Source organism: Thalassophryne amazonica, chromosome 10, assembly GCF_902500255.1.
Source record: "Thalassophryne amazonica chromosome 10, fThaAma1.1, whole genome shotgun sequence".
Classification (NCBI taxonomy): domain Eukaryota; kingdom Metazoa; phylum Chordata; class Actinopteri; order Batrachoidiformes; family Batrachoididae; genus Thalassophryne; species Thalassophryne amazonica.
In genome coordinates this window covers 33909986-33925149 of record NC_047112.1, presented here as the reverse complement: position 1 = coordinate 33925149, position 15164 = coordinate 33909986, and the positions used below count along the sequence as shown (strand labels likewise).

At 46.2% G+C, this 15164-nt stretch overlaps 2 long non-coding RNA genes across 2 annotated transcripts; both read right to left on the bottom strand.

Moving 5' to 3' along the window:
• Nucleotides 1-9184: 9184 nt before the first annotated feature.
• Nucleotides 9185-11957, bottom strand: LOC117519527. The gene is made up of 4 exons (XR_004563328.1): nucleotides 11836-11957; nucleotides 11445-11656; nucleotides 11094-11200; nucleotides 9185-9704 (listed from the first exon to the last, which is right to left on the bottom strand). It is a non-coding gene; the product is annotated as an uncharacterized LOC117519527 (long non-coding RNA).
• Nucleotides 11958-12284: 327 nt separating this feature from the next.
• LOC117518061 lies at nucleotides 12285-15151 on the bottom strand. Its single transcript, XR_004562909.1, has 3 exons — nucleotides 15087-15151; nucleotides 12717-13146; nucleotides 12285-12467 (listed from the first exon to the last, which is right to left on the bottom strand). It is a non-coding gene; the product is annotated as an uncharacterized LOC117518061 (long non-coding RNA).
• Nucleotides 15152-15164: the final 13 nt, after the last annotated feature.

Sequence of the window (15164 nt, the reverse complement as noted above, 5' to 3'; positions counted from 1 at the left end):
TTTGATGTACACAGCAACATGAAGTGAAGAAAACGAGGAACACAACAGAAGGAAGGTCTGGAGAATGAAAGTTGACCTGAAGACAAGATGAAACCTGATAACACCAAGGTCACCAAAGTCATGATGGAAACAAACGACCTCTCAAAGGCTCATTTGATGAATGAAGCATGAGCATGTCTGGAAAAATGCTGAAAGCTGTGAAAAATTATTTCAAAAGGGAGTGAGCAGCTAGAGCAAAAGAGTATTGGTGCATTCCAGTGGTACTGAGAGGTTGGAATTCTCCGGTTACAAATAGGAAGTTTCAATTCCCTATTTCAAGGACCCATAATTCCTTGCGTATGGTCTCAGCTTGCATTCACTTAGCTGTGAACAGCTGCATGTAAATTGGTCTCTTAAAGCTTTCCAAAGCAACGTAAGTGTTTGGATTTTTTGTTGTAGTAATCAGAGCAGAAAAGAAAAGTTAAGGAGTCATTAGGAGTTAAGTTGGACTTGATTCAATTCATAAAGTTCATTTGTTAAGTTTGATGACATCTAAAACTCTGTTAGTGAATTTGTTGTATTGTCTTTTCCAAGTACTGGTCTTTCAACACTTAAATCTTATGTTAAAACAATGCCAATTTTAATGTTAACTCCAGTTAACCAAGCCGTCAATGAGACCAGAACGACTGGAATTATTCTAAATGTGCATTGCATTATGTGTCCCTGAAAGACTGTATATTTTCTTTGCAAGTCCACCTCAACTCGTTCAAAAACTGCACATCCTGCGTTCACAATCCAAGGCTGCTGTGAGCATCAGCAGATGTGAAAGCTGTAGTTTTTAAAGGACTTCTTTTTTGTGTCAGATTTACTAAGGTGCACACAGTCCTGTTCTGGTGCTGTCTGTGGGCATGTATCATCATGACAGGCTACACTGATGCCCCCCCCGTCTGATCAGTCCCCCTGCCTTCACTGCACATGCGCCTTTCCTGAGCATCAGCAGCAATTAACAGATTATCGCCTCATTTCTGCTTAAAACTGATTTTACAATGACTTAAGAGGTTTTACTTTGTCATCTGATGGTTAATAGTCCTATTATTCCCTTTGATCGGTTCAGGTGTAGAGTGTCAGATGCATCGGGCTTCATAATCTCAGGTGATTTTTAGGACTTTCTATAATTTATTATTAAATAATACTGAATTTACATGGAATTGATTGTTGTACAAAAGCTTCAGACATCTTTTGCTGAGATATATAACTGGAGTGCAGTTTTAAGCAGAAACAAGGCTGACGCTCCAAAATGACGTATGCGCAGTGAAGGCTAGGGGCAGCGATCAGTCCACGACACTGGCATCTGTCCTCTTCCATGGGGTCTCTATGGTTTTTGTAGCTCCCTATACCCCAAAACCCTGGAGGCATCTAGCTTAGTTTCTGACTGTTGGTCTTATGTGGAAACTGGAACATATTTATCTCAGTGTGGTGTCATTCTCACTCCCACTTCTGTGATAACTGGAACATGACATATGTCGAAGACCTGTGAGCCAAGGAGGTAAACTACCACAGGAAGCTGGAAGCCCAGAATGGTTTGCCCCATTTCACCTTATGAATATATTTTCAGATCTTTGTATATCTTGTATTCAAATTAAGGTAAAACATGGAAGAGTTCCAATTTTATAAGTTTTAAGTGTCTGTGTCAAATAATTTCTCAACAGTCCAAAAATATTCTTGAATATGTACATAAAAAAAAATATATATATATATATATATACATATTTTCCTCAAACACAAAGACTGTTTATATATATATATATATATATTTTTTTTTTTTTTTGGTAATAATTAAATGATAAAGAATATTACTGATTTCGAACTGAACAAACCGAGTGGAATATTGGATATCCGGAGCCATGACAACAAAGAAGATTGCCAGCTTGTTTCTGTTGTGTGGGCCGCTGAAGAGGAGGTACTGCTGGCCCACCACCACCAGAGGGCACCCTGCCTGGAGTGCGGGCTCCAGGCACCAGAGGGCGCTGCCGCCTCACCGGAGCAGCCGGGGTGACAGCTGACACTCATCACCTATGACAGCTGTCACCACTCATCTGATCTGCATCGGTATATCAGCAAGACGTCATCTCCACCTCTTTGCCGAGATATCGTTCTACCGAGGAGGTAACGAACTCAGCCGTTGTGTTGTCTTTCAGACAGTATCGTTGTTGCTTGTGTTTTGACAGTGGTTGGTGAGTACTTGCAGCTGGAGACTGTATTGAACCCTTTTTGATAAGTACTCACATTTTCCTGACAAGAGGTGGAGGTGTTTTTTTTCACCATCCGTGTTGCTGGGTGCAAACGCACCCACATCTAACTGTTTTTGTTCCTCGCCAGCAGTACCAGATCCGACAAGCGGAGGCAGTGGCCACCTGGGAGTTCGGGACTTGGCGGCTCCAGTATTCCCGGGGTTCGGTGGCGGAGGAAATCGTGTGGTTCCGGTTCTGCTTTGGACAGACGCCTTCTATCTTCGAGCCTGCCCACATGACACCTTTGTGAATTGACTTTATTATTTTCTATTGTAATCTGTCGTGCTTGTTGTGCTTATTTCACAACAGTAAAAGTGCTATTTGACTTCCTCCATTGTCCGTTCATTTGCGCTCCCTGTTGTGGGTCCATGTTCCAACACTTTCACAACAGGATATCTCGGCCAACGTCATGGATCCCGAGGGGCGTCAACCGGCTGTTGAACGGCCAATGGAAGAACAGGGCGCACAGACGTCCGCAGGAGGAATGATCGGAGAGTTGCAGCGAATCCTCACCGCTTTCACGGCTCGGTTGGATTTAATGACCGAGCAAAACGTCCTCCTTAACCGCAGGGTGGAGGCTCTCGCCGCGCAGGTGGAAGCGCGCCCTCAGGGCGCTGCTGCGGCTCTCCCTCCTGTCAACCCTGTGCGTAACAGTGACGTTCCACAGGTCGTTCAACAACCCCTCCCACCTTCCCCGGAAGCATACATAAGCCCTCCAGAGCCGTACGGGGGTTGTGTGGAGACGTGTGCGGACTTTCTTATGCAGTGTTCGCTCGTCTTCGCACAACGTCCCGTCATGTACGCGACTGATGCCAGCAAAATAGCTTATGTGATAAATCTGCTTCGCGGTGAGGCACGCGCTTGGGCTACAGCGCTCTGGGAGCAAAATTCACGGCTCCTTCAGACATATGATGGGTTTGTGAGGGAGTTCAGAACAGTGTTCAATCACCCAAATAGAGGAGAGACCGCTTCAGCCGTGCTGCTGTCAATGAGACAGGGGCGCCGGAGCGCAGCTGCTTATGCAGTCGACTTCCGCATCGCGGCTGCAAGGTCCGGCTGGAATAGCACTGCCCTCCGCGCCGTCTTCGTTGGTCCTAAAGGAGCACCTGGTAGCTAAGGACGAACCGCGGGACTTAGATGGGCTTACTGATCTGGTTATACGATTAGACAATCGGTTAGAAGAACGCCGTCGGGAACGAGACGAAGCGCGAGGCCTCTCCCTTCCAGCTCCGACCGAGCTCCGCCCTCCCCACGCTCCACAGCCCCTACGCTCCGTGCGGTTACAGCTCCCCCTGCTGATGAAGCTATGGACACGAGCAGGGCCACATTTAGACCCCCGGATAGACAGAGGAGGCTGGTCCGCGGAGCGTGCTTTGTTTGTGGCTCGATAGAGCATCAGGTGAGGGACTGCCCCGAGCGGTTAAACACCAACGCCCACCCCTAGAAACTGGGCTAGGGGTGGGCCAAGACATTCACATGGGACACACCCATATTGCCACACGACTCCCGGTTACAATCCTTTATGAGGATTTAACCCTTCAGGCCCCAGCACTGGTGGACACGGGCTCTGAAGGGAATTTGCTAGACAGCAAATGGGCTAGGGAGGCAGGGCTCCCTCTGGTGGCACTTACTTCACCTGTGCAAGTACGGGCACTAGATGGCTCCCTACTCCCTTTGATCACACATAAGACACCACCAGTAACTTTGGTGGTGTCAGGAAACCACCGGGAGGAGATCGAGTTTTTTGTGACTCCTGCCACCTCCCGCGTGATTCTAGGGTTCCCCTGGATGTTAAAACACAATCCCCGGATCGATTGGCCGTCCGGGGTAGTGGTTCAGTGGAGCGAGACCTGCCATCGGGTATGTTTAGGTTCCTCGGTTCCTCCCGGTTCCCAGGCTAAGGAGGAGGTCAGAGTCCCGCCCAATCTCGGGACAGTGCCGGTGGAGTACCATGACCTTGTGGACGTGTTCAGCAAGGATCTGGCGCTCACCCTTCCCCCGCACCGCCCGTACGATTGTGCCATTGATTTGGTTCCAGGCGTTGAGTTTCCGTCCAGCAGGCTGTACAACCTCTCACGACCTGAGCGCGAATCAATGGAGACCTACATCCGGGACTCATTAGCTGCCGGGTTGATCCGGAATTCCACCTCCCCGATGGGTGCAGTTTTCTTTTTTGTGGGGAAAAAGGATGGCGGACTACGTCCATGCATTGATTACAGGGGGCTGAACGAAATCACGGTTCATAACCGATACCCATTGCCCTTGTTGGATTCAGTGTTCACGCCCCTGCATGGAGCCCAAATAATCACCAAGCTAGATCTTAGAAATGCGTATCACCTGGTTCGGATCCGGAAGGGAGACGAGTGGAAGACGGCATTTAACACCCCCTTAGGTCACTTTGAGTACCTGGTCATGCCGTTCGGTCTTACAAACGCCCCCGCGACGTTCCAAGCATTAGTTAATGATGTCTTGCGGGATTTCCTGCACCGATTCGTCTTCGTATATCTGGACGATATACTCATCTTTTCTCCGGATCCTGAGACCCATGTCCGGCATGTACGTCAGGTCCTGCAGCGGTTGTTGGAGAACCGGCTGTTTGTGAAGGGCGAGAAGTGCGAGTTCCACCGCACTTCTTTGTCCTTCCTGGGGTTTATCATCTCCCCTAACTCCGTCGCTCCTGATCCGGCCAAGGTCGCGGCGGTGAGAGACTGGCCCCAACCCACCAGCCGTAGGAAGCTGCAACAGTTCCTCGGCTTTGCTAATTTCTACAGGAGGTTCATTAAGGGCTACAGTCAGGTAGTTAGCCCCCTGACAGCCCTGACCTCACCAAAAGTCCCCTTCACCTGGTCGGATCGTTGCGATGCCGCGTTCAAGGAGTTGAAACGGCGCTTCTCGTCTGCACCCGTTCTGGTGCAGCCTGATCCTAGTCGCCAGTTAGTGGTTGAAGTGGACGCCTCGGACTCAGGGATAGGAGCTGTGCTTTCCCAGAGCGGGAGGACCGATAAGGTCCTTCACCCGTGTGCCTGTTTTTCCCGCAGGTTGACCCCGGCCGAACGGAACTATGACGTCGGCAATCGAGAACTCTTTGCGGTGAAAGAGGCTCTAGAAGAGTGGAGACATCTGTTGGAGGGAACGTCCGTGCCATTCACGGTTTTCACTGACCACCGGAACCTGGAGTATATCAGGACCGCCAAGCGGCTGAACCCCAGGCAAGCCCGCTGGTCACTGTTCTTCGGCCGTTTTGACTTCCGGATCACCTACCGTCCCGGGACCAAAAACCAGAGATCGGATGCCTTGTCCCGGGTACATGAAGATGAAGTCAAAACGGAGTTGTCGAATCCACCGGAACCCATCATCCCGGAGTCCACTATCGTGGCCACCCTCACCTGGGACGTAGAGAGAACCGTCCGGGAGGCCCTGGCACGAAACCCGGACCCCGGAACTGGACCGAAGAACAGACTCTACGTCCCACCAGAGGCTAGGGCTGCAGTCCTGGACTTCTGTCACGGCTCCAAGCTCTCCTGTCATCCAGGGGTGCGAAGAACCGTGGCAGTTGTCCGGCAGCGCTTCTGGTGGGCGTCCCTAGAGGCCGACGTCCGGGACTATATCCAGGCCTGCACCACCTGCGCCAGGGGCAAGGCTGATCATCGCAGGGCTTCGGGACTGCTCCAGCCGCTGCCCGTGCCTCATCGCCCCTGGTCCCACATCGGCCTGGATTTTGTCACGGGCCTCCCACCGTCCCAGGGCAACACCACCATCCTCACGATAGTGGACCGATTCTCCAAGGCGGCCCACTTCATGGCCCTCCCGAAGCTCCCGACTGCCCAGGAGACAGCGGACCTCCTGGTCCACCACGTCGTCCGGCTGCATGGCATTCCAACAGACATTGTCTCCGATCGCGGTCCCCAGTTCTCCTCGCAAGTCTGGAGGAGCTTCTGCCGGGAACTGGGGGCCACGGTGAGTCTCTCATCCGGGTACCATCCCCAGACCAACGGGCAAGCAGAACGGGCCAATCAGGAGGTGGAACAGGCCCTGCGTTGCGTGACGGCCGCGCACCCGGCGGCCTGGAGTACCCATTTGGCCTGGATCGAGTATGCCCATAACAGCCAGGTGTCGTCAGCCACCGGCCTCTCCCCTTTTGAGGTGTGTCTGGGGTACCAGCCTCCCTTGTTTCCGGTGGTTGAGGGAGAGGTCGGTGTGCCCTCGGTCCAGGCCCACCTATGGAAATGCCGTCGGGTGTGGCGTGCCACCCGTTCTGCTTTGCTGAGGGCCCGGATGAGGACGAAAGCCCATGCAGACCGTCGGCGGACCCCGGCCCCTGCGTATCGGCCAGGGCAGGAAGTGTGGTTGTCAACAAAGGACATCCCCCTCCAAGTGGTCTCACCAAAACTGCAGGATCGGTACATTGGCCCGTTTAAAATCCTCAAGGTCATCAGTCCAGCCGTGGTGAGGCTTCAGCTTCCGGCCTCACTGCGGATCCATCCCGTTTTCCATGTGTCCCAGATTAAGCCACATCACACCTCACCCCTCTGTACTCCGGGTCCGGCACCACCTCCTGCCCGGATCATCGATGGCGAGCCGGCTTGGACTGTGCGCCGGCTCTTAGGTGTCCGTAGGATGGGCCGGGGCTTCCAGTATTTGGTGGACTGGGAGGGGTACGGACCTGAAGAATGCTCCTGGGTGAAGAGGAGCTTCATCCTGGACCCGGCCCTCCTGGCCGATTTCTACCGCCGCCACCCGGACAAGCCTGGTCGGGCGCCAGGAGGCGCCCGTTGAGGGGGGGGTCCTGTTGTGTGGGCCGCTGAAGAGGAGGTACTGCTGGCCCACCACCACCAGAGGGCACCCTGCCTAGAGTGCGGGCTCCAGGCACCAGAGGGCGCTGCCGCCTCACAGGAGCAGCCGGGGTGACAGCTGACACTCATCACCTATGACAGCTGTCACCACTCATCTGATCTGCATCGGTATATCAGCAAGACGTCATCTCCACCTCTTTGCCGAGATATCGTTCTACCGAGGAGGTAACGAACTCAGCCGTTGTGTTGTCTTTCAGACAGTGTCGTTGTTGCTTGTGTTTTGACAGTGGTTGGTGAGTACTTGCAGCTGGAGACTGTATTGAACCCTTTTTGATAAGTACTCACATTTTCCTGACAAGAGGTGGAGGTGGTTTTTTTCACCATCCGTGTTGCTGGGTGCAAACGCACCCACATCTAACTGTTTTTGTTCCTCGCCAGCAGTACCAGATCCGACAAGCGGAGGCAGTGGCCACCTGGGAGTTCGGGACTTGGCGGCTCCAGTATTCCCGGGGTTCGGTGGCGGAGGAAATCGTGTGGTTCCGGTTCTGCTTTGGACAGACGCCTTCTATCTTCGAGCCTGCCCACATGACACCTTTGTGAATTGACTTTATTTTCTATTGTAATCTGTCGTGCTTGTTGTTCTTATTTCACAACAGTAAAAGTGCTATTTGACTTCCTCCATTGTCCGTTCATTTGCGCCCCCTGTTGTGGGTCCGTGTTCCAACACTTTCACAACAGTTTCATCAAATCACATGTCTCCAAGCTCCCCAAATCCACACAAGCACAAATTTACATAGATAGGGTCGAGCTGTACAACAGGCCTGCCCCTAGCAGATTGCGGCCCCGCCATCTTGAAAGGTTGAAGCACTGTAGCGGTCTCACACTATCAGTGGAAAATGCGTGCTTTGCGCTTGTAATCACTGTCGATTCTCTGGCCAATTTCTCCGCCGTTATTTACATTTAAGACGTGAAACTTTGTGCTTAGGTCAATTCAGATACGTACATTCGATTTCTGAGGTCAGATTTATGATAACTGTTGATCCTTTCTCCCTATAAGGCTGCAAATGGAGTGTAAAGTGGGGCTTTGTATCTTGCACTGTCAATAGAAAACTCATGTCATCAGTCAACTCTGGCTGATTTCTCCTCAGTTATTCACATTTAAGTCATGAAACCTTGTGTATGGGTCAATTAAAATGCGCAGGTTCAAATTTTGGGGTCAGATTATTATTCAGATTTGTTGGTCCTTGTCTGCTATAAGGCTCTGATTTTAGCATAAAACTGCACATTTTCGCTCCTGACAAAATTGGGCAAGATGACCATCTCCTCAGTAGATTTAAGCCATTTTCCACTTCTAAATATTCATATTTTCATGGCTCATTTGGAATATGAAGGATTTTATTTCTGAAGTCAGATTCACGGTATCTCGTCTCACTGCTTTTAATGTAAGGGGCCAACCGGTTGATACCTAGACTCTTGGCAGGGGGATTTTCCTTTTCTTTTCACCCAGCACGAAAAAGTGTTGCTCATGAAGCGAAGAGATGATCGGTTATATTAATATGAGATCATAGTTCATGGGTGATTCTTTAACTACGGGCACTATTGGCCTTGTAAATGTAATTTCCACCACACCATTGCCTTACAATATAAAGCGCCTTGGGGCAACTGTTTGTTGTGATTTGGCGCTATATGCATGTGCTCTGATGTCACTGTTTATCTCCATAGAAACTACCCAAACAATCTTTCATACAAACTGTTTAAAGGGACATTACAGTGTTGTGGTGGAAATTACGGCAATAGTGTGGGACAACTACATTTTGTTTAAAAAAAATCACAACAGTTGTATGACATTGAATACCCCAATTATGTTTTGATTATTTTACTGATATTTTATTCAGAGATATTTTAAAACATTAGAAAAAACGTTTCTTTACCATTCATTTTTATCATTGAAGATCAAAAGTCTGGGTGTGAGACAAGCACAAAACGGCAATATTTGCATATAATGATGCTGAAAAAAGGTGAAAAAAGTCATCATAGACTACTAGAACAAATTTCTTAACACACTTTCATTGTAAAGATAACTATAAAAGTGTGAAATTTCCTCTTTTTTTCTGTTCTTCATACAATATGATCAAAGGACATAATAAGTGCCCGTAGTCTAAGAATCACCCTCATGTGGTTACTGTCCAAAAAATTTTACAGTCTTCAGATAGATGTGGCGAACAATGTGTTGCTTCCTCTTCTCGTTGTACAACTGCACAAGCCGCTGTATACGAAGGTTCACATATACCTTTACTAGTTTCTTCACAAGGTCTCGATCATGATTGTCAATGCCATCTGTTGTCTCCCTCCCGTGTTCTTCCTGGCAGAAGACATCTGATGCGCCTCCTGCAGCCAGGACCAGGTTCTGCACTCTCAGCACAGAAGCATTTGTGATGTTGTCACACTTAGATAGATGCCGTAGATGGTTCTCTGCCAGCTGAAGGATCTGCACAGTTCCTGAGGATGGTACTACCAGTCCGCCTTCCTGCTTTTGCAGCAGGAGAGTGTATGAAGGGTGTTGTGGCAGTGTTCCGGCCACCATGCACTGCACAACATTCATCACATTTGACTCACTTCAGCAGTTTGCAAATCATCCACCCTGAAACAGTGATAATTTCAATTTTGAGCATAAAATTTTTAAATTCTATTTAAGTCAGCAAAACCATAGTGGTAAAGTTTGCCAAGGTGCGTAAAATATTCTTGAACTATCTTGTAATATTTTTTTAAAATTGTGATACATACAGAAATGAGGTTCCAGCAAAACAGAAACCCATGTGTAATATAGATAAGGCCTCTCTCTAAATTATGCATAACTTTACACCTTCTGTATATTTGTTTCTGAACAGCGAGCAGTGTGGAAACTTCACCAATACACTCACCAGCAATGTATGTAATAACATTTTCTACTACAGGTGACCAGTGGTGGGCACAGTTCTGCTAATCCGCTAACCACTAATTAGTGAAGCTAACTTTTTGTTAGCGGATTAGCTTTTCAGCTAACATCAAAAACCATCACGGGGCAAATTAGCTTCTGATAAATTTAGATCCGATAATTTTTAGACCGCTAACATTTTTTTTTTTTAGATAGCAACAGTGAAAAACATTTGTCTGCTAAGTATTTTACACCAGTGAGGCAGCTGAGAGGAGCTAAACTGCACTCTACCCCAGCAGAATGGGCCTGCTATTGCAAAAAAGTTGTTTCCCTTCACAGCATACAGTGGTCCAACCGTGAGGCAGACATCTTGAAAAGGAAAGCAGATTTCACTTATGGTTTTGATTTATAAATCATCCGGATAGAAATTTTTATCATTAGCACACACAGATGCCCAAAGGGATTATGGGTAAACTGAGCCTCCATTCACACTGATTCATTGACTCATTCATTCTATGTACCAACACAAGTTAATGTAACGTGTATGTTGGTGTTTACAAATAAATGTGCTTTTGTAAAATATGCAATTTTTTTCATTTGTATAAAAAAGGCATTTGCAAAACCGAAAAGTCTGTTTGTTACGTTGTGATTCAGATCGACAACCGTGTGCTATAACCGGGTGCCATTCCCACTGCCATCTGGTAGATGGGTCAAAATGCATAGAACACTGCCATCTACTGGCTCGCAGTTATATCACACAATTGTCAAATCCAACTTAACAAAAAGACTTTTCAGTTTTGCAAATGCCTTTTTTGTGTGTGTGTTTGGGTTTGTGATTGCCTTTGATTCTATCAGAAGTGTTGGCGGTGTTTAAACTCAAAGTTGGCTTGCTAGTAGCTGAGAGTGTACCAGAAACAATACTGAAAGTTAGCGGTTAGCTGTAGCTTTCGATATTTTTTTGGCGGTTTACCGGCTTAGCACCATAAAAGATAAAATATAAAACATAGTTAGCTGATTAGTGGTTATCGACGCTACGTTTTTGGTTAGCTGTGCCCACCACTGCAGGTGACAATTTATAGAAGTCATAGTCATGGGCCAGATGCACTAACTCCTCACCACTCTTCTTCAGGTTCTTTCACGGACACAGGTGGCACATATGTGATGACATAAGCTTGAACAAGTGCAGTGTCCGCTAGGTGCACGCAGTTGTCGTGTTTCAAGACCTGCGATACAAGAACATTTACAAATTCACTCAGCAGGAACTTCTTGACATAGCATAAAATTGTTTCACATGCTATAGTTTAGTCAGGCATTCTATAGAAATACCATCATCAGAGACAGTCCTATCAAATACACCAGTTCACTTTGTGATATTTTAGGTGTGGAACTGTTGTGACTAGACTCATGCCCTGAGGATAACTAGTATGCCTGAAAATGCCTCTTGTCAACTGTGTATAAATATAGTACCTTCAAGGCACCGCAGTGCGTAACAATTTTCTGCACTGATGAGGTTCTTTTCAAAGAGCTCTTCCACTTGTTTTTGGTAGGTTGTCTTAGCCCTCTTCTCTCGTTTCAGTGCATTTTTCAGCTTCTTGAAAAAACTTCGAGTTTCTCGAGTTTTCCTCTGCCACAAAAAGTTTTTCTCTTCCTGTCCTGGGGCTTCCAGTGTACGTATGATCCTGCAAGCACAACCAAAGGGCAATTCAACATAAAAAAACAATGTAGACATCTGAGCTTCTAGAACCATGCATGATAACAGTCTACAGTATTCATTCAGCAGATACAGTCATCATAGTATGACTTTCATATTGTTAACAGATAATGGTAAGCAATATTAAACAATGTGTGTGGTACATACAGTATTTGCATCCATCTCCACCTCATGATGTTTGTCTGAGTCCCCTTGTACTTCTTTAATTGGAGTTGGGGGGGTTCCTGCTTTATTGGAATTCTGTGTGGTACGTTTCACTTCCTTGCACTACAAATTGAAAACATATGTATTAATTTATACTAATTAATAGACAAACTGAACCTAAACAAGGCTTCTTGTTTTAATATAGGGCCTACACTACAATGTCTTGTCCACCAAAAACAAGATGTGAATTAGATTCTATTTTTATCCAAACATTGCAGTTTATTTTTTGACAAACTTCCATATTTAGTGGAATTACTTTTGCTTTTTTTGAATTAGGAGTACCTTGGTATTGCCAATATAAGAAATCATGCCAAAGGGGGGGGGGGGGGGGGGGAATAAACTATTACCATAATTACAAAAAATAGAAATAGGTTTGGACTACTACTACTGAAGATGAGGTGGGAGGATGAACTTAGTGGGCACTGCCCCTGGTCGGAGTCTTGTAGTTTGCCGGTTCTGTCAACAATTTCTTCCTCAAAGTGTTCGCTGCACAGCAGGCTGCTCGGCCCAGGGTCTCGATGGCATCTCTTCTTCAGGCGTTGTACCTCTCCCACTGTATTTCAGGGTTTGGGAACCTGTTGACAACATTTTTTTGGATCAAATTACACAATGATACCAAACCAATAGTTACATTTGACGCTGGAACAAAGTCACTACACAACGTCAATACTAATGTATGGCAGACATAAGGAAAATGAAGTGAGATCTATATGATGTACAAATAGCATCAGCTCAATGGATCAAGATTTTTCACTGAGAGTGTTATGTTTATATTGCCAGTGATCAAGACAATAACAGCAGAAGTCAAGACAATAACCAATTACTTATGGAAGGATATCCCTCTGGCTTTGCTGTGAGAATTCTTGTAGTTGTAGCATTCCCATGCATAACACATGGTGCCCTTGGATTTTGATGACCTTACTTGACTTTCCACAGGGGCAATTTCTTTTTCAGTCACAGTATCTGTGATGATAGGTTGTTCATCCATGATCCCGGGAGTTGGTTGACCTTCCACCGTGACAATTTCCTTTTTCCAGTGACAGTATCTCTTGTGAATGACAGGTTCTTCATCCACGTTTCCCCGGAGTTGCTGGACTTTCCACAGTGACAATTTCTTCTTCTTTGACTTTGTCTGTGATGATAGTTTCTTCGTCTATGTCACCCATGATCACATGAGTTGCTTGAAATTTCACAGTGACACTTTCATCTTCTGTGACAGAGTGTGAAGGATCTTCATCCATGGTCGCATGAGTTCTGCAATATTAGGATTAATACTGAGTACAGTGACCATGAAGTGTGGGTATTCCAAATAAATGAAAATTCATTTCAACAATCATCAGGTTATAAACTTATTTGGTTAAAAATTTCATGGATCGGTTATTTATCATTGATCCTGATTTGCTGCTTGAAGCTAAAAGGCTGAAGTGCTGATCAACAACTATCAATGCCAGTAGCAGGACATGCCACTTCTGGGGGGGAGAAATTCTGGGTCACTAGCACTTCATCATTTAATGAAATGGTTAAAATATTCATGAAAAAAAAAATATCTAACTTCACGGTCTGACCGGGACAAACCGGGCCACCTGACATGTATGCAGTAGCAGTGGCAATTCAACTGACAATCAGCATTGACATTGTTTGAAAAACAAATCATTTACTTGATTTCACTGTGTTGTCAAAATCAGTCTTTCAGACAAACTCTGGTGTTCAGTCACAACAAGCTGATTTCCATCAAGTGCAACATAGCTTTTGATGGCAAACCATGAAAAAAGACAAATCAGTTCAACACATCACTGTCATCAGTTCAATGACAATGTCAAACCATGTCAGACTTGCCACAATTTAGCCTGACAACTGGCCCAGAATTGTGCCAGATACTGTTCTCCATTTAGAAGTGGAAATTCCCACTCCTAAATGGCCAACAGGAGAGCAGTGTTCGTGCCACATCAACGTGAGGCTGATGTCAGCGTCTCAATGGCCAACCAATCACAGGCTAGGAGAGAGAGGCCAGTATGTGGCCCAATTCAGGGCCGGCTGTCGGGCTAATCACAGTTCGCCCTATTGAGGTTTCAAATCCTGTAAATCTTGCAAAACTTCGAAGAGGTCGCAGCATGTCTTTGTAATCAATCTCTGGTCATTGTTTAGGATCGTCTAACCAGTCGTCTGCAATAATCTTATACGGGTATTTTCGGATTCCTGCCAACTCCAGCTTCTTTCTGTATCGATTCCGTGCCTCAGGTGGCAAATTTTCTTTGTACTGATACATCATCAAAAAACAAACTTGGAAGTAGCGAAACAACAAACTTTGTGGACGTGTTCACATTTCCCCCAAACAAGATGGTGTCTAGAAATTACGTCACATGTGACATCACACCCGACTGCACAGAATATATAAAATATATATATTTGAAATTCGGTTGGCATTTATGAAATTCCACACAGATTAAACATTGCAGACACGGTAGAGAAGCTTGAACCTTCGACTGGACTGGGTTGCTTGACGCGAGGACGTTTCGCTTCAAATCGCAGAAGCTTCCTCAGCTATTTAGCTGAGATATCCCATAATCCCTTGCGCGCCAGAGAGTTGCTGCAGTCTAAATAACATAGAGAACCCACATGACAATTACAAATTAACATATACTACCAAAATGTAATTTATTCTGCTTTTCCTCATGTTAATAAGAGACTGCGTGCATGAGACCCTGAAAACTTGCTACAACAAATATTGCTAATAATCCGCGTCTGCAATGTTTCTGTGTAGGCTCTCAGTTGTCCGGGTGGTTCCATAGTAGAGAAGCTTGAATCTTCAACTGGACTGGGTTGCTTGACGCGAGGACGTAGCAATATTTGTTGTAGCAAGTTTTCAGGGTCTCATGCACGCAGTCTCTTATTAACATGAGGAAAAGCAGAATAAATTAAATTTATTAATAAATTACATTTTGGTAGTATAATGTTAATTTGTAATTGTCATGTGGGTTCTCTATGTTATTTAGACTGCAGCAACTCTCTGGCGCGCAAGGGATTATGGGATATCTCATTAGGATCGGGATCTCAGATTGGGGCGAACGCCACAATCTGCTCTGGGTTTTGGTCATAAATCTGTCGACTACATACAGAAAACATTATTTTACGTGTGCTACAATGACTTCATAACTTCTTTAAACGTTATCAACCAAATAATTGACATTTCTTACCAAAATTCCAGCGAAATTTCGGATTTCTGCTCGTCTGTTCTGTGCAGAAGTGCGCTCAACCTTCCAAGATGGGCCGGC